At 44.7% G+C, this 18,922-nt stretch overlaps 1 long non-coding RNA gene across 1 annotated transcript; it reads left to right on the top strand.

Annotated features, from left to right (window-relative positions):
• The first annotated feature begins 3,837 nt into the window (after positions 1-3,837).
• On the top strand, positions 3,838-17,702 carry LOC144500078 (uncharacterized). The gene is made up of 3 exons (XR_013498920.1): positions 3,838-3,884; positions 12,319-12,542; positions 17,609-17,702. It is a non-coding gene; the product is annotated as an uncharacterized LOC144500078 (long non-coding RNA).
• The last annotated feature ends 1,220 nt before the right edge of the window (positions 17,703-18,922 follow it).

Below are 18,922 nucleotides of genomic sequence, written 5' to 3'. Positions count from 1 at the left end.
GTATCATTACAAGCTGCAGGCTGCATAACTTCGCTCTACAATAGGAGCAGCACGTGGAACGGCTATTGGGGAAACCCCTGCAGCATGATGGGTAATTGAACAATGTCACATGGTAAGTGATGAAATGGAGCTAAGGTAAGGCAATGGTGTGTATCACACAGTGCTTTCACTATGAGAAGAAATATATCTAAATAACACCTTCTGTGTCTCATATAGTCCCCATCTCTGCTCCCTCCTCCCACCACCCCCGCCTCAGATTATCTCTCCAACATCGAGAGGAGGAAGAGATGTCTGAGTTGACAGGGTCACGTTATGCCAGTCCTATACTAGCAGAGCGGATGACACAGGGTGAAGGGCACCATATCAGAGTGAAGGAGGAGGTGGCAGAATGAGAGGTATCTATGCACAGTCCCCCTCGGAGGAGGGAGGGGAGTCACGGTGATGCTCCAGTGGGCAAAAACATGCAGCCTCAGGAGTCACCTTTTGGAACGCTAGCAGCAGATGTGCAAACATCTGGCGGAACTCGCTGAGGTAGTGGGAGCTACCAGACTGCGAATGGAGGAGTCCATCATCGTCACGAGCCTCACCTTCTCTCAGGGGCTAAACCACATGAGTTCTGACCATGAGCGATTGGAGAATCTCGTGGAGAGATACATGCAGCAACACTCAGAGAGGATGCAAGAGCAGCACCTAAGCCAGGAAAGGGTGTAAGCCTCCCTCTGTAACCTAGAGCAGGTCACTCAGAGTGTGAGTGCTGACATGGAACCCACGAGGAGCTGCCTACCCTGAACATGACGGTCGCACAGCTGCTGGAATAAATGAGTGCTGCCCGCCAGCAGCCAGCCCCACCTGAAGGCCAAACCACAGCTGTGTGGGTCACTGAGGAGGGTGAAGGTACCGGGAGCTCCTCAGCACCCTCATCTTCCTCCACCTCCTCAATCCCTCTTCCAGAGCCCTCATCTGCTGCACGTGTGCCGGTGATCGTGGCTGCCCAGGCAGAGATGCAGAGGCCACAATCTGAAGGAGGCCCCAGTGGGTGCCTGCATGATGAGGTAGGCTACCTCACTGCTCATTGCTGTTCAGAGAAATGGATAACCTGTCTCCATCTCCTCTGAGACAACACAGAGGGAACTTCATCAGAGTGCGTGTGAGCGCTGGGTGCCTTCCAGCCTACAGCACTAATGGGTTCACTGTGGTTACACTTTCAAATTGTATGTTGCACATTTGAGCATTCCTTGAATATATTTACTTGCACTTGTACGTAACTTGTTGTGTGTTTGTAAACTAAAGAGCTCAAAAAGAATGGTAACATTATGAAGGTGGTTCTCACCAGTAATAATGAGGGTGGTATGCTGTGGTCCATTTTGACCTGCTATCAACAGGAGCAAGGTTGTTGACTGATTTGTGTTGCTGTGGAGGGCATTTTGCCTCTGTGTCAGGAGTGAGAAAGGGCAACAATAATTTCCCTGTAGGACCAGGAGCCCCACCCTCCTGCGCCCTTGGGTTCAGGGAAGACAATTGAAATTTATTTTGTGGGATGTGAATAAAATGTTAAGGAAAATCCCACAGCGGTACCCTACCTCTCTGAAGAAATACGCCAAGTTCAGTCCTCCTCTTCCTCTGAACACATTGGGACCCACACTCCTAGAGTACCAAAATCCATCCAGAGTGTAGGCAGCTGCTGATTTAAATAGCCAACTGCCTCCATAAAACACATGTGCATGAACCGGACCTCACCTGCTGTGAATATGCAATGTGCAGTGTTCGGGGTGGGATCTATAAATTTTGGACAGTTCTGGTATTTCAGCTCTCCATCATGGTGAAAACCTGGACTACGGTCTCTACATCCTAAGATCTCTAACAGCAATGTGGCTTTAATAGATTACAGAAATAAGTACACATTATTCTCGCCTCAGTGTGAGCCTCTGGTGCGTGGTCAAAGTGCTTTTATGAGTTGACTTCCCAAGAGTATGGGAGGAGGGAGGCTGGTAAGATTCAACCGTGATGGGTTCATGATCAGTGACCTCATGTACCTTGGACCGGAGTGGAAACAGCTGCAGATTGCAGCAGCTTGGTGTCTGCTGGGGCGGTCTGGCCCCCTTTTGTTTTCCATCGCTGCTCCAGGCATTGTTTCAGGGGCTCGCAAGAGTACAAAACAAAGTGAAAGAGGCAGGGGGTCATTTTCAACTTTTGCTGCCTGGGTGGTAACCTGGTGGAAAAAATTGTTCTCCCTTTATAAAACATTCTTTTACAATTATTGGCTCCTGGAGTCGGAATTTCTGTCCTCTTTGACAGTTCGGAAGTGTTGCTAAACTTGCTGGTGACACAAAGATAGGTAGAAAAGGAAGCTGTGGAGAGGACATCGGGAAATTAGAAAGGGACACATGTAGGGCGAGTGGGCAAAGATCTGGCACATAGAGTATAATGTAGGAAAATGTCTACTTTGGCTGGAAGAATTAAAAAAGAAGCATTTAATCTAAACGGTGAGAGACTGCAGAGCTCTCAAACACAGAGGGATCTGGGTGTCCTCGTACATGAATTGCAAAAGGTTAGTTTGCAGCTGCAGCAAGTAATTAGGAAAGTGAATAGAATGTTATCATTTATTGTGAGGGGAATTTAATTTAAAACAAAGGAGGTTATGCTGCAGTTGACAGGACACTAGTAATACCACATCCGGTGTATTGTGTGCAGTATTGGTCTCCTTATTTAAGGAAGGATGTAAATGCGCTGGAAGCAGTTCAGAGAAAGTTTACTCAACTAATGCCTGGATCAGGCAAATTGTTTTATGAGGAAAGATTGAACAGGTTGGGCTTGTACCCACTGGAGTTTAGAAGACTAAAAGGTGATTTGATTGAAATATGAGATCCTTGACAGAGTGGATGTAGAGAGGATGCTTCCTCTTGTGAGAGAATCTAGAACTAGGGGTAAGCATTTAAGACAGAGAGACATAAGAGAAGAATTTTTTCTCTCTGAGGGTTGAGAATTTTTGGAACTCTCTTCTTCAAAAGGCAGTGGATGCAAAGTCTTAGAATAGTTTTACAGCAGAGGTAGATGGACTCTTGATAAGCAAGTGGGTTTGTAGAAGTATTGGGTTGCAATAAGTGGGACCAACAACAGTGGTTGTTTATTAACAATAACTGAGCTGTTCTTATATGCTCTCTGCCGCACGCTGAAAGAATGCCTGCAGTCACGTCACATGACCCCCTTTGTACCGCGCCATCACACCATCCATGTGACTATCCAGTCTACAGGGGTGAAAATCATAGAAATCATAGAAACCCTACAGTGCAGAAGGAGGCCATTCGGCCCATCGAGGCTGCACCTACCACAATCCCACCCAGGCCCTACCCCCACATATTTACCCGCTAATCCCGCTAACCTACGCATCTCAGGACTCTAAGGGGCAATTTTTAACCTGGCCAATCAACCTAACCCGCACATCTTTGGACTTTGGAAGTTATCTGGGGTTGGTGGGAATGTGGTGTTGAGGTGACAATCAGATCAGACATGATCTCATTGAATGGCAGAGCAGGCTCAAGGGGCTGAGTGGCCAGCTCCTGTTCCTAGTTCTTATGGTTAGCTTTTGGAATCACTGGCTGAGATTGGTTGTAGGGGTCAGTAGCTTCCAGCTTTTCAAGGTCAAACTGGACAAGTCTTGAAGAGAAATATATCAACAGTAACAACTGGTAAAAAAAACAGACATGCCAAACCTATGGACTTTTCCAGCCTTGCGGTTTTCAATGTTTTATGTTTCTGCAGTTGCCATCGTTTGGACAGCGTTTGTCAGGATAAAACATGCTTCAATGGAGGAATTTGCTTGGATCGTTGGTCTTTCTACTTGTGCCAATGCCCTGAAGGTTTTACTGGATCCCACTGTGAAAAAGGTAGGTTTTTTTTCTAACTATTCCAACTAGTAACAGCATATTGTAATGATAAATAAGACCTAAAATACAACATTTACCAAGGGGTATATTAATGCAAAGCATTTATTTGTTGAAAAATCATTTGCCAAGTAGAACAGGTAAGGAGACAATGGAAAATGGAATAACAGCAAAAGGATCTAAAGTATTTACTTTCGCTACATATGTAACAGACCAAAGTTTTGATGGCTCAATGAGAATTTCAGTAGTGCAATTACATTGTCACATTCACACTCCGTAAAGTTAACATGGTGGGGACAATTGTAACTTAACCTGCAAATAGGCAACTTCAGTTCAGTCCCTCATCTTACACATCATTCAATTTAACTCTCCATTTCCCACCAATTAAACATTACAACCTCTGGCTCTAAAGTCAGATCCTGTTCTGGTGTTTGAGCAATTGAGGGGCAGTTTGCCCATTGCATGCATTTGACGTTGCTTGGTGTAATGCTAGGAGTACGTTTTAATCAAGCCTGATTAAGAGGTGCTCAGGAGAACCTTGGTTTAAGACAGTTGGTACAGAACCAACAAGATCCCTAAGCAAGTCGGCCAACAACACACAGGGCCGGATTCTCCAACTCACCCGGAGCAGGGATTCTCCAGTCCCGCTGCAGTGAATGGAGATTTGACTGAAAGCCAAATTCTCTGTTCTTGGCAGCAGCAGCGACGGGGCATGAACAGCCAGAGAATTCCGGCCTTAGTCTACAGAAAGAAATGCTACACTACTTTCTGAAGTGTCTTGTTCTGATATAGTTACATAGAAACATAGAAACTAAAAGAAGGAGTAGGCCATTCGGCCCTTTGAGCCTGCTCCACCATTCATTTTGATCATGGCTGACCATCAAATTCAATATCCTGATCCCCCCTTCTCCCCATATCCTTTAATCCCTTCAGCCCCAAGAGCTATATCTAATTTCTTCTTGAAATCAGACAACATTTTGGCCTCAGCTACATTCTGTGGTAGTGAATTCCACACATTCACCACCCTCTGGGTGAAGAAATTTCTCCTCACCTCAGTTCTAAAAGGTTTATCCCTTATCCTCAAACTATGGCCCCTAGTTCTGGACTCCGCCACCATTGGGAACATCCTTTCTGAATCTACCCTGTCTAACCCTGTTAGAATTTTATAAGTTTCTATGAGATCCCCTCTCATTCTTCCAAATTCCAGTGAATAAAATTCTAACCGACCTAGTCTCTCCTCATACGACAGACCTGCCATCCCAGGAATCAGCCTGGCGAACCTTCGCTGTACTCCCTCTATAGCAAGGACATCCTTCCTCAGAATTCCACTCCACACCCATTTGTTTCAGCATCATGGATGAAGATTAGTGATGTCAATCAAGCCACTCAGCTTTGGCTACGATTTACAATTCGCCATCACATCATTTTTTGCTTCTACTACCCTACCCAGAAGGCCATTCCCATTATTAACCATATTGAGAGAAAATGTACTTCTTGACAGTCCTGGAAATCTCTTACCAGTTTGCATATATGTTCCTTTGACCTATAGTTAAGACTTAACTTGAACAAATACTCAGGAATACTCTTCTACCTTAAGATCCAAACTCATTCACCTTCTTTCAATGCAAAATAATCCAATTTTTTACTGAGCTTTTCATGTAACTTTGTTTTTTGGCGTTACCGATTAGGCGTGTTCCCTCTGCATCGCTTTCAGGTTTCCCAGTGCCTGATGGACCTGAACTGAAAGGAATATTTCTGGCATGGGTATACTTAAAAAACACTACATGGTGGCCTCAGAGTTAAACTTTACAGGTCTGGAAATATGGGGATAACATGACGACGATTGATGCCAAAACACTGGATGTATTCAAGAGGCAGCTGGATGTAGCACTTGGGGTGAACAGGATCAAAGGTTACGGGGAAAAGCAGGATTAGGCTATTGAGTTGGATGATCAGCCATGATCGTGATGAATGACGAAGCAGGCTCAAAGGGCCGAATGGCCTCCTCCTGCTCCTATCTTCTACGTTTCTATGTTTCTATGGTTGGATAGCATTGTGTACCAAAAGTACATAGATTCATAGAAACCCTACAGTGCAGAAGGAGGCCATTCGGCCCATCGAGTCTGCACCGGCCACAATCCCACCCAGGCCCTACCCCCACATATTTACCTGCTAATCCCTCTAACCTACGCATCTCAGGACTCTAAGGGGCAATTTTTAACCTGGCCAATCAACCTAACCCGCACATCTTTGGACTGTGGGAGGAAACCGGAGCACCCGGAGGAAACCCATATATTGGAAATTCTGACACCGGACACACATGATTTTCCAATATCCAATGATCTGCATTGCATTTCATCTGTCACCATTCTATCCACTCAGAAGTATGCTCTACATCCATCGAGAATTCAGCTGCTTTATCAGACTGTACTGATCTCCCCCACCACCAAGTTTAATATGCCCCGCAATTGTGTTCAATTTCATTCTGCACACAAGTTATTTACATAAACTAGAAACAACAGCTACCAATTCCTGCTGCATTCAATGCCACACATCTTGCTCGCCCAACATCGTTTCCTTAATTGCTTCCTTTGCTTCTGATAATTACTTTCCACCTCTTAGTAAAGTCGCCGGCTTAACAAATTAAATGAGAGCTTTTAGAAACATTTGAACCAGTGAAGTGGATGGGCTGAAAAATAGTAAATGGACTTTTAAAGATATAAATATTGAGTAATGAACATGAGAAAAGAATGTACAGAGCACTGTCTGCTGACAGCAGTTACACAGGAAAGGGATTTGGGTGTGATTATTGATTCGCCAGTAATATTTCCTGTCTATGTGAAGCTGTACTTCAGAAAGGCTAGCCAAGTACTGGATATATCTTGACTACAAGACGAAGCAAAGCTACTCTAGCCTCTCAGAAGACATTCCCGACTAATGTTGGAAGGTTGAGTGCAGCTTTGGCATCCTTACTTCAAAGGGAATGGCCAGCTTTGAAAGGCTCAAAGGGAAGAGACCAAGGCCGGAATTTTATTGGCACGCCTGCCCCGATTCTGGGGGCGGGCGAGGCTCGGAGAACAGCATTCTCCATTGGCCTTGGGCAGGATCGTATGAACCTCGGGCGGACGTGCCGGTATCCTTCTGCCCCGAGAGTCCATTGAGTATATAAATCAGTGTTATCCCAGCTTAGTATTACTCTATGACATGTGTCACTTACAGTTCAATTTTACTGGCATAATTATTCCCAACTCTTGGTGCTTCCTCGGATGGGTCTCGGGATGGCACTATTTGCAGCAGAGGATATACAATTGCATGTAAATTAAAGTTAAAAAGGTGGGGACAAATGGCTGTGGATGCTGGGCCAATTAAACATGTTTAGACTGGGATTGATAGAGCTTTGGTAGAATAAGGAGGAGGGATATGGGGAAAAAAAGCAAATAAATGGGGTTGAGGTACAAATCAACCATTATTTAATAGAATGGGAAAACAAGCTAAAGGGGCTGAATGGCTGATCATTATGCCTACGTCCCTGTAGGTTCCACTCGTGGCCTAACCCGATAACCACATAAGATCGCACTCATCATCTGTTGCTGGAGAGCAATGATGAGCACCTGATTTTTGGCATTCTAATTTGGGTTAATGTCAATCCTTAATGTCAACCTCAGTTAACTCAGTTAACCCAGCAAGCACCCAGAACAAACCCTGATTCTCCTACTTTTGTTGGTGTCATACGAGTGATGTAACTTTGCCATGACAAAAATGTCAGGAATTCCATTCTTTCTGACAGGTATCCATACAACCACATTTAGCTGTTCCTGGGCCAAATGATTTAACCCAATAAATGTCCACGGTGCTCACAGCAACAACTTGCAATTACATAGTGCCTTTAACAAAGTAGCATGTCCCTGAGCTGCTTCACAACAGGAGAGGAGATTTTAAACCTGCTAAAACCATTAACACCTCCTCCCTCTCAATGCTAATTTGTTTGACTGCACCACAGTGCCCCTCCCTGCTTTCTATATCTACATCGCCCTCCTCCTTAATGAACACAGATGCAAAATACTCGTTTAATACTTCACCTACATCTTTCGATTCACACACATAGGTTGCCACTTTGGCCCTACTCTTTCCTTTTGCCCTAAATACACTTATAAAACACTTTGGGAATTTCCTTTTTCCTGCCAGTGCTTTTTCATGCTCCCTCTTCATTCTCCTAATGTCTTTTTTAAGCACCCCCTGCACTTTCTAGACTCCTCTAGGGCATCCAATATTTAGAGCCCCCTGTATCTGCCATAAACCTTCTTTCACTTCCATCCAATATGTAAAGCCCTTTACATCCAGGGTTATCTGGATGTTTTGACCCCTCCCTTTATCGTATGGGAACATGTTGGCTTTGTAATATTTCTATTTTCTAGGGGATTTTCACAGTAACTTCATTGCAGTGTTAATGTAAGCCTACTTGTGACAATAATAAATAAATTTTTAAAAACTTTAAACTTTTTGATTGACTCCCGCTGCTCTGATGTGCATTTTCCTATAAGTAGCCATTCCCTGTCCACTTTGGCCAGATCCCGTCTTATCCTATTAAAATCAGCCTTCCCCGAATTCAGAACCTTTGTTTCTGATCCATCTTTGTCCTTTTCCATAACTACCTTAAATCTTATCAAATTATGGTCACTATCATCAAAATGCTCCCCCTGACACTTCCACCACCTGCCTGGCTTCATTCCCTGAAATTTCATCAGGTACTGTCCCCTCTCCTGTGTAGCATTTTCTACATACTCACCCAAAAAGCTCTCCTGAATGCACGTTAAAAATTCTGCCCCTTCTAAGCCTTTCACATTTTTCCTATCCCAATTAATATTGGGGAAGTTGAAATCCCCTACTATTGTTACCCTATTGTTTTCACACTTTACTGAGATTTGCCTACATATCTGCTCTGCTATCTCTCCCTGACTGTTTGGGGGCCTAACGTACACTCCTAGCAATGTGTTTGCCCCCTTTTAGTTTGTAAATTCCACCCATATGGCCTCAATTAAGGAACCTGCTAAGATATCATCCCTCCTCACTGTGGTAATTGATTCCTTGATTAATATTGCGACACCTCCTCTGTTACATTCCACCCCCCCCATGCTTGATGATTCTATATCCTGGAATATTGAGCAGGCAGTCCTGCCCTTCCCTCACCATGTCTCTGTGATAGCAATAATATCATACTCTCACGTGTTAATTAATGCCCTCAGTTCAACTGGCTTAGCCGTAAGACTCCTTGCATTTAAAGGAATGCCATCCAACCTTGTCATATTCCCTTGTGCCTTAACATGACTATCTCTGCTCTGCCTTCTTGTATTTTTTTTTGATTTGGCTGTGCATCACCCCCTACTGTACCTCTAGTCCATAATCCATCCCCCTGCCAAATTAGTTTAAACTCTCTCCCAAGAGCACCAGCGAACCTCCCTGCAAGGATGTTGGTCTCATTCCGGTTCAGGTGCAACCCGTCCGACTTGTACAGATCCCACCTTCACTAGAAACGGACCCAGTGATCCAGGACTCTAAAGCCCTCCCTCATACACCATCCCTTCAGCCACACATTCATCTGCTCTATCCTCCTCTTTCTATTCTCACGAGCACATGGCACTGAGAGTAATCCAGTGATTACCACCTTTGCAGTCCTGCTTTTCAGCCTGCTACTTAGCTCCCTAAATTCTTGCTGCAGGACCTCGTCCCTCTCTCTACCTATGTCTTTGTAACCAATGTGAGACACAATCTTTGACTGTTCACCCTCCCCCTTCAGAATGCAGCCATTCAATGACATCTTTGACCCTGACACCGGGGTGGTAACACATCATCCTGCAGCTTCAGGAACACTTGTCTGCACCCCTCACTATTGGGTCTCCTGCCACTATTGCTCCTCCACTCTTACTCCTCTCCGCTTTGTGCAGCTGAGCCACCCACGGTGCCGTGAACTTGGCTCTGGCTGCACGCCCCAGAGGAACCGTCATCCTCACCGTTTTCCAACAGCGAGAAACAGTTCTTGAATGAGATGCACTATGGGGTTTTCCCGACTACCTGCTACTTCTCTTCTTCTGACTGGAGGTGACCCATTCCCTCTCTGACTGCACTTCCTGCGGGGTGACCTCATCGAACAACGTGCTATGCACAAACCTCTCAGCCTCCACTATGCCTCCACCCAGCTCTTAAATGCCAGAACCCAGCTCTCAAGCTGATCAAACCAGTGGCACTTCCTGCATATGTGATCATCCAGACTTGCAAAGAGTCTGAATTCCCACATACTGCAGGCCATGAAAAACTCTGGACTGAGCTCCCCAGTAATGCTTTAGTTAAAAGATTCTTACATTAAATTTATTCCCAGCAGAAAATTATTTAAGTTATGTTTTAAAAAGCTAGGACTCTTACCTTCCCTTAACGTAGCTTTATATTGGGTAAACAAAACATACCTACTACCAACCATCAACTCTCTCCCTTGCAGCATCTACTCCTGCACCAGGGCAAGACCACTTTCAGTGCAATTCCCACTTTGCTCCAAATTCCCAAATATACTCACTCTGTGTCTCACTCGGATGACGTCTCTCCCAAATGCTTTTGGTCTCCTTACTTAAGGAAGGATGTGGGGTGGGATTCTCTGGCCATGCTCACCCAAAACTGGAAAATCCCACCTGAGGTCAATGGACATTTCCGGATCCATCCCCCGCCCTCTCCAATTCCCGTGGCAGATGGAACGGTAAAATTCACCCCATAATTGCATTGGAGGCAGTTCAGAGAAGGTTCGCTAGGCTGATTCCTGGGATGAAGGCATTATGACAAAAGGCTGAGCAGGTTGGGTCTGTACTCATTGGAATTTAGAAGAATGAGAGGCGATCTTACTGAAACATGTCAGATTCTGAGGGGCTTGACAGGGTGGATGCTGACAGGATGTCTCCCCTTGTAGAGGAATCTAAAACTACAGGGTACAGTTTACATAGAAACATAGAAGACAGGAGCAAGAGGAGGCCATTTGGCCCTTTGAGCCTGCTCCGCCATTCATCACAATCATGGCTGATCGTCCAATTCAATAGCCTAATCCTGCTTTCTCCCCATAACCTTTGATCCCATTCGCCCCAAGTGCTATATCTAGCCGCCTCTAGAATATGGCGCTTGACTCATCGATCAACAGTTCTGACGCGCCACAGCAGACGGCCTCAACCGGGATCTTGGGTTCATGTCACACTACCTGTAACCCCCACGACTTGCCTGGGCTTGCAAAATCTCACTAACTGTCCTGGCTTGAGACAATTCACACCTCTTTAACCTGTACTTAACCCTCTCTCCACTTGCATTGTCTGCACCTATAAAGACTTGAATACCTGTTGAAACTTGCATTCTAACCATTATCTTGTAATTGAGTCTGTGTCTATATACGTCCTGTTTGTGAACCCAACTCCCACTCACCTGATGAAGGAGCAGCGCTCCAAAAGCTCGTGCTACCAGATAAACCTGTTGGACTTTAACCTGGTGCTGTGAGACTTCTTACAAGGGTTGTGAGTGGGGGGGAGAGGCAGGAAAGTGGAGTTAAGGCCACAATCAGATCAGCCATCATCTTATTGAATTGTGGAGCAGGTTTGATGGCCCGAATGGCCTCCTCCTGCTCCTACTCTTTATGATCTTATGCTCAATGCAGGGCAGCAAGAGTGGGGGTAATGGGTGACTGGGTTCTTACCCAACTCATGAGTCAGCGGAGCTGCAGATGAGCGGTATAGAAGATGGCAGGTCAACTTCAAACCATTGGCATAGACAAATCTGGGAGTGACAAAAGCATGAATGAGGGCTTCAGCAGTAGATGAGCTGAGGCAAGGACAGGGATGGGTGGGACTTTTGCATTTCTCTGTTCTTAATGTTCTTGAGTTTATTTTCTTATATTAAAATGCTCAACTTATAAAATTAGTTTGGACATTTACAAACCTACAACACAGAGCAAGTTAATAAGAAAGGGGGGGGGGGGGAGAAGTATTCTGCTATTATTTTACACTGAAGAATGTGAAACAGACATGATGGATCGAATGGCCTCCTTTGGTGCTGTGAAGGGGATGAATTCAGACAGTTATCTAAGGCTCATTGGTAGAAATGTGGACAGTTTATGGGCAATAGGGACTGGAGACTGCGCACCTCGACTTGGAACCGGGGTTGGGGGAAGTTTATACAGGTTCGGAGGTGATTTAGGGCAGCAGGAATGCAAGCGAGGCTGTCAGGGCGGGCATGGGAATTTCTAGATCCTAGAAAAGCAAATCCTGAACAGAAGGAGATAGAGAAGGTGATCTGAGGGTCAAGACAGTGTGCTGACATATGCACCCTTTGTGGTTGAGGGAACGTGATTGGGGGTGAATGTAGTTGTGGTTATGTGACTGTTATGATGAATTTAACAATATATCCTCCAACGCAGACATTTCCCCAGATACAGCAATTAATTTGAACGGACAATTTCATCTGGATTATCTCATTAAAGAAAGTTATAAACGGGAACAATTACTGAAGAACCACAACAAGAAAAAACAAAATCGAAAAGGAGATAGAGACACCAGTCGCATCGAAATACAGTTCAGGACACACTCATCAGAAGGAATATTGCTCCACATACAAGGAAGTATCAACAATACCACTGTCAAGGTAAACTTGTTTTCAGGGTTGTAATCAATAAAATTAACTAAATAATAAATTATCTCCTTCAGCGATTTGAATTACAGATGCACTCACATTACGAGCATTAAGTACTATTAATGAATTACAGCATAATCCTTTTTTGCTGCATCTGTGTCCAAAAATCTTTGTCATGTTATTTGGTTCAACAAGCTGGGGTCACATGTGCTGTCATTTTATAACAACAATAATCACGAACATTTATGTAGTTTCAGAGGCATAATCAGAAAACAATGAACAAAAGATGGAGACATCAGGACGGCATGATGGCACAGTGGTTAGCACTGCTGCCTCACAGCGCCAGGGACCCGGGTTCGATTCCGGGTCACTGTCTGTGTGGAGTCTGCATGTTCTCCCTATATCTGAGTGGGTTTCCTCCAGGTGCTCCAGTTTCCTCCCACTGTCCAAAGATGTGCGGGTTAGGTGGATTACCCATGCTAAATTGCCTCTTAGTGTCAGGGGGACTAGTTAGGATAAATACGTGGGGATAGGGCTTGAGTGGATTTGTGGTTGGTGCAGACTTGATGGACCGAATGGCCTCCTTCTGCACAGTAAGATTCTGTGATTTGGAGCGATAACAAAAGGCTTGATCAAAGAGGTCTGTGTGGAAGAAGGTCATAAATAAGGAGAGGGAGCTGGAATGAATTAGGAAGAGAATGCCAGAGTGTGGCGCTTAGGTGGCTGAAGGCACACTGGTGTGGTGAAGAGATGCACTAAAGTGGGGAATTGGTGGCCTGGCGGTAATGTCACTGGATTAGTAATCCAGAGGCCCAGGCTAACACTCCGTGGACATGGTGAAATTTGGGTTCAGATAATAAATCCAGAATTGAAAGCCATAACGGTGACATGAAATTATTGTTCATTGTCTTAAAAACTCACCTGATTTACCAATGTCCTATAGGGAAATAAATCTGCCATCTTTACCTGGTCTGGCCTACATGTGACTCTAGATCCACAGCAATGTGATTAACTCTCAACTATCCCTCTGAATTGGCATAGCAAGCCCCTCGTCAAGGGCAATTGGGGATGGGCACAAATGCTGGTGTTGTCAGAGATGCCCACATCCCATGAAAGAATAAAGAAGGAAAGGACCACACTCAGAAGAATGGAGAATTCTGCAGGGAGAATTGTAGTTCCAGAGGAATTTATAGAGATATGCATGTATAAGATCTTGAAAGAATTTTAACACCAGAACAATCTATATTTGAGGAGTTGGGGGATCATGTCAGCAATGATCTGGATGGTAGAGGTACAGTGCTTGCTTCAGATTTGACTATGATAGCAGAATTCTGGATAAGCTGAAGTTTGGGAACACTGGAGGCTGCTCAGGCGAGCATTGGCTGATATTGTCCATATCTGATACCATTCTTACCTACCCATGTGTAGCCAGTGAATCTCCTGCAATAATCTCTCTTTGTCCTTGAACCATTACCTCTGGGTTTACCAAAGATCTGACTTTGGCCCCTCCTATTTCTCATCCAGATGCTGTCACTTAGCGATAACATCCAAAAATACAATCTCAAGTTCCATATGTACGTTAAAGGACAGCCAGCTGTACCTCTCCGGCATCTCTCTCATTGCCTCTGTGCTTTCAGACTGCTTATCTGACCTCCAGTCCAGGTTGAGACAAAATTAAATATTCAGGAGACTGAGGCCATTGACTCAAGTCACCACCACAAATGAAATCCCCTTACCACCAAATCCACCCCCGGGTTAGGTTGATTGGCTGTGCTAAATTGCCTCCTAGCGTCAGGGGGATTAGCCAGGGTAAACGCATGGGGTTATGGGGATAGAGCCTGGGTGGGATTGTGGTTGGTGCAGGCTCGATGGGCCAAATGGCCTCCTTCTGCACTGTAGGGATTCTATGATTCTTCCCAATATTTAGTCGGAGGAAATTTCTGCTCGTCCAGAATTTTGGATGAACAGTCTGATAGTTTAGCAACAGTGAAAGAGTGGAGGGGAGGTGTCGGTGAAATCTAGCTGGATATCACCAGTGTACCTTGGAAAACTAATGTTGTGTTTTGCGATGATGTAACGGAGAGACAGTGTGCTGATGAGAGATAGGAGGGGACCAAGGAAAGAGCTTTAGGCTGACGCAGAGGTTGTTGCAGGAGCAGCAAGATAAAGCATTGAAGGTGATTCTCTGGTCACAATTAGAGAGATAAGAATGGAAGCAGGTGTGAGCAGGCCCAGACAGCTGAACAATGCTGGAGAGGTCTTAGAGGAAGATGATGTGATCAAGCATGTCAAAAGCTGCTGACAGGTTGAGAAGAAAGAGGAGAAAAGATTTACTTTCGTCACAGTCATGTGGAAGGTCATTTGTGACTTAGGTCGGAGCTGCAAAGCAGGTTAAATTAGATGTTGCCGGTCTCATTAATATATTTAAAATGCCAACCCACCTCCTGGGTTCATTGCCTGTCCCTCTCCCTGCTTCCATGCAACCTGCAAGTGGATGGGTGGGAAGTCCGATTTGGGATTTAAAACATTTTTAACATCTAAGCCAATCCCAACCGTTTTTGAGGGTCAATATTCACTTCAATCATTACTGTGATCATATATTTTTAAGTTTATTTATTAGTGTCACAAGTAAGGCTTACATTAACACTGCAATGAAGTTACTGTGAAAATCCCCGAGTCGCCACACTCCGGCACCTGTTCGGGTACACTGAGGGAGAATTTAGCATGGCCAATGCACCTAACCAGCACATCTTTCAGACTGTGGGAGGAAACTGGAGCACTCAAAGGAAACCCACGCAGACATGCAGAGGACGTGCAGACTCTGCACAAACAGTGACCCAAGCCGAGAATCGAACCTGGGTCCCTGGTGCTGTGAGGCAGCGGTGCTAACCACTGTGCCACTGCCGTATGGAGTGTATGGAATGAAAAGCTGGATAAACATGAATTATTACCCAGGAAAATGTTACAGTGCAAACTTACAAAATGCATGAGATGGTGCAGCACAGTCTGACCCTGTAGGTCAGATATCTTGGGAATGTAGGTTTGAATGCAGCCTATAGCAAGAGAATGAGAACCTGCTCTATCTGTCTGTTGTAAAAGTACAACTTTAAACCGCTTGAACCCTGTTCCTAATGGGCTCAGAGCACTAAGATAACATTTCAGTCCAAAAAGGAACTGTAAAAGTGTTACACCAATATTGTTCTGAGGTTGAGGCTTATTGTTATTGCAGAGTAGAAGCAGTATTTCAAATATTGATGCCAAGTTACCAAACGATGGCCCACATTTCAAAACCTGCTCGGGGTGGGGGGAGTGTGAAATATCATGGATGGGATTCCCTCCGGGATCTCACCTGACTGGACCTGGAAGCAATTTTACAGTGGGGTGGGCAGGATCAGGATGGTGGGATGTGGAAGATTGCCCGTGCTCCAATTAAGGCTCTGAAGTGATCACTTAATAGCCACTTAAGGGCCTTTTCCCTTTCCCACACAGCCTCAATTTTTAGGCTGGCGTGCGGATGTCAGATCGGGGAGGAGTAGAAAATTTTTCAAATCTATATTTTGGGCTGGAAAGCGGGGAGGCACCTCCGTCAGAAGTTGATGGTGGGCACCCTTCCATGAAGGTCTGGAGTCCTGCCGACTCCCCTCCAGACCTCCCTTCCCCGCCCCGCCCTATCCCTGGGGACCCCAAATGTACCCCCCAACCTTGTAACCCCCCTATAACTGTACTACCCTCCCCTCACCAGAACATCTACCACTTACCTGGCCTCCATGTCCTGACACTTGGTCCCAGGTGTGTCAGTGCAGTGCCTCTTCCAGCCACCGCAGTGCTGTACCTGGAGGGCCTGGCGAGCTAACGGCCAATCCTATCATTGATGGAAGTCCTGCTTGCTGCAAACTAACTGTCTTTAGAGTGTAAAATAGCAGCGAGTCTGTTGGACCCCGTCAACTCTCCAAACGGTTGGAGACAAGCCCTAGCCATCCAAAAAACTTTGGACAATATCTACAACACATGTCTATGACATTCATTCTCATTTTCACATCTAAACCCTTTTATTCAACATTCATTTGATTATAAGTGGTAAACTAATTAACCACTTTTTAAATTGTTTTCTTTGCATTTTACATTTCCATTATTTCAACCAAAAAATGGCTGCAAAGTATCTGCCAATGCCAACATTTTTCGAGGAATCATAGAATCTCTACATTGCATCCAGTCTACACAAACTCTCATCCCACCCAGGCCCTCCCCTCCACCCTATCCTCATAACCCCAGGCATTTACCACGGCTAATCCACCTAACCTACACACCTTTGGACACAAAGGGACAATTTACCATTGGCAATCCACATCTGCACATCTTTGGACTGTGGGGAGGAAATCAGAGCATCCAGAGGAAACCCACGCAGACACGGGGAGAACGTGCAAACTCCACACAGTCACCCAAGGCCAGAATTGAACCTGGGTCCCTGGCGCTGAGAGGCAGCAGTGCTAACCACTGTGCCACCGTGCCGCCCACCGGGAAGAGGGTACAATAAAATGAAGCGCAGGTTCATCTTCCGATATCTTGTTGGCCTAACAAGAACCAGAATCTGATTTTGAGAAGGCCAATTGAACAAGAGCACATGCAATACGCTATGATAATTCCTCACGTTGATTAAAATTCACTAAAAACAAGCTTTATTTGAAAGCAAAGACAGCTTTAATTAATATGAAGATAAGCAGGGCTGCAGAATGCACCCGCCAAAACAGATGGCAATAGTTTAAATCCTAGGATTACCTCTACTGGAGCCCATCTGGCATGTTTGGTCCATGTGCCATCATCCACACAATGGAACCCAAGTACTTAAATAGAGAAAAGAGAAATCTGGATGTATTTGTTTCAGTAAATGAGAGTGCTTTTGTTTACCAGTCGTGGTTCAGAATAGCAGTGAACACAGAGCAGTCCCCTCCATATCTCAGAGGAGGACGATTGGTATTAATGACTTCCAATGGCAACATGCAGAGACAAGAGTAGCAGTTAAAACTAAATCCAAAAATAAAAATATTTGAAATGTAATGTTATTTACCATTTATTTTCAGATTATGGATGGACTGATAAACTACATTTCTGGTGCCAGCTCAGTAGGTTTCGTGAAGCATTATTTGCCAGATATCTCTGTTTCTGATGGAAAGTGGCATACATTCAAAATGGAGAGCAATGACTTAGTCACTAGGTTGATTCTTGACAAAAAACACCTGAAAAACATCACACATCCCACTCATAACGTGGGTGGGACTCAGATCTCCACCATATCTTTGGGACGAACACCGGTATCAAAGTTTGATCATCCAAATGAACGAGGTAAAGTATTGTTGATATTAATGCCATGATTTTTTTCAAGAAGTTTTATTAACTCACGGAACCACAGAATTATTATGGCGCAGAGGAGGCCCACTGTGTCCACACCAACTCCCCAAATGAACATCATCACTTAGTGCCATTCTCCTGCCTTGTCCCCATATCTCTGCACATTGCTTCTATTCAAGGAATCATCTAATGCTCTCTTAAATGCCTCAATTGAATCTGTCTCCACCACACTTCCAGGCGGTATGTTCCAGATCCCAAACCACATGTCGTATGAAAAAGATTTTTCTCACATCACATTTGCTTCTTTTGCAGATCACCTTAAATCTGTGCCCTTTCATTCCTGATCCTTTTACAAGTGGGAAGTTTCTTCCTATCTATTCTTTCCAGCACCTCATGATTTTGAATCTCTCCTTAGCTTTCTTCTCTCCTCGGAGAACAGTTCCAACATCTCCAATCTATCCTCATAACTGAAGTTTCTCATCCCTGGAACCATTCTTGTAAACCTCTTCTGCACTCTCTCCAATGCATTCACATCCTTCCTGTAGTATGGCACCCAGAACTGTACACAATATTCCAGTTGAGGTCTAACTCGTGGTTGTATAAGTTCATGTAACCTCCTTGCCCTTGCATTCTATGCCTCTATTAATAAAGCTCAGGATACTGTATGATTTATTAATTGTTCTCTCTACCTGCCCTGCCACAATCAATGATCTATATGCATTTACACCCAGGTCTCTCTGCTCCTGCACCCCCTTAAGAATTTTACCCCTTATTTTATATTTTATATTGTTTCTCCATATTTTCCCCTTATTTTATATTTTCTTTCCATGTTTTCCCCTTATTTTATAGAAATATAGAAACATAGAAAATAGGTACAGGAGGAGGCCATTCGGCCCTTCGAGCCTGCACCACCATTCAATATGACCATGGCTGATCATGCACTTTCAGTATCCCACTCCCGCTTTCTCTCCATACCCCTTGATCCCTTTAGCCACAAGGGCCACATCGAGCTCCCTCTTGAACAAATCTAATGAACTGGCCCCAAC

The sequence above is a fragment of the Mustelus asterias genome, chromosome 10 (assembly GCF_964213995.1).
Source record: "Mustelus asterias chromosome 10, sMusAst1.hap1.1, whole genome shotgun sequence".
Lineage (NCBI taxonomy): Eukaryota > Metazoa > Chordata > Chondrichthyes > Carcharhiniformes > Triakidae > Mustelus > Mustelus asterias.
The sequence above is the reverse complement of the archived record's forward strand: the minus strand, read 5'-3'. Positions and strand labels throughout refer to the sequence as shown.